This window comes from Choristoneura fumiferana, chromosome 30, assembly GCF_025370935.1.
Source record: "Choristoneura fumiferana chromosome 30, NRCan_CFum_1, whole genome shotgun sequence".
NCBI classification, from domain to species: domain Eukaryota; kingdom Metazoa; phylum Arthropoda; class Insecta; order Lepidoptera; family Tortricidae; genus Choristoneura; species Choristoneura fumiferana.
This window is the reverse complement of record NC_133501.1, coordinates 5,613,487-5,614,978: the sequence shown is the minus strand read 5'-3', so window position 1 is coordinate 5,614,978 and position 1,492 is coordinate 5,613,487.

Here is a 1,492-nt window from a genome sequence, read left to right as displayed (position 1 = left end):
TGTATGTTATATTTTTCAAAACATCCGGCTCGATTCCCGAGCTGAGTACAACTTTTGAAAATGTATGGATGCAGTTTTCTTGTTATTAAAATCGATGACACGTTTCCTAAGAAGCATCTTCGTATGTATTATAGTTTCAGACTTTCCATACTGACCGATATGAATGTTTCACCTGTATATTGCAAACATTGGTCTAACAAAGTGCACCACTGATTTCTCCTGACCTGAGTTACGGGGACCGGATAGCAACACTAAAAAGTTGATCGGCCCAAATATATACCTGCACTGTGTCAGTCAGGAAGAACCGGTTCCCGCGGCCCCCGGAGCCCCCGCGCGCCGCCACGAACATGGTACCTCGGCGCTCAGGTCCCCCATACTGTACCACTGCTGTCCGCACTATGGTACTGCACATGATGGTGATGATGATGACTGTATTCCTTTAGAACACAGGAAGGAGGGTCTTACAGAATGAGTCACAAGAGATGGCGAGAATGGACTGGATAAAAATAATGTCACTTAGACATTTTTGTGGGAAAATGACAGATGAATGACATTTTTTTATGTCAGCATGCGGGTCACCTGATGGTAGGTGATCACCGCCGCCCATGGACACCTACAGCATTATTAAGACTGCGGGTGCGTTGCCGACCTATAAGACATTTTCATATTTGTGTGAAGTGTATAAACACAGATAGTTTCATTCACTCATTCAATCTATTTGTGCCAGCTCTTGTAAATCGACCTGTACACAATGGACGGTTCTGCATGTAGTGGTGTTTTGTTTTATTTGTACAGTTTATTATTATTATTATTAAAGCTTTATGTATCCATACAGTAAGTTTCAAGTACAATAAGTTTATATATAAATTTTTAATTGATAAGTAGTTAACTGTTATGGCCCCTATTGGGTAAAAGCCTCCTCCATCTCTTTCTACTTTTGTTTGTTTTGAGCAGAGCTAATCCAGTTATTTCCAGCTGTTTTTACAATTTCGTCAACCCATCTTTTCTTTTGCCGTCCTCTTTAGTCTTTTTCCAGCAGGACCAAGCAACTCCGTTGCTTGTAATGTCCGTCTATTATCCTGGTATCTAGCTACATGACCTGCCCGCTTCCACTTCAGTTTCAAGGCATGTTGCAATGTGTGTAAATTTTGTTTTCTTGCGTATGTCAGTATTTTGTATTTTATCAATTCTTCAGTTTCAGGATACTACTTTCCATAGCATGTTGGCATGAGAGTATTTGTTTTAACCTTGTTTGTGAATGTCCAAGTCTGGCTAGCATATGTTAAGCAGGGCAAAATACATGAATCCATTATTATCTTCTTTAGCCTCAGACTATAGTTTCCTTTTAAGACTTCTTTCTGTGCCCAATACCTTTTCCAAGTCATATTAATCCTTCTGTCTACTTCATTTTCGTTCTGTTGATGTCAAATTGTATTAATTTTCAAGTATATATATATATTCATTGACATATCTATCGTCTTTCCTCTATGTT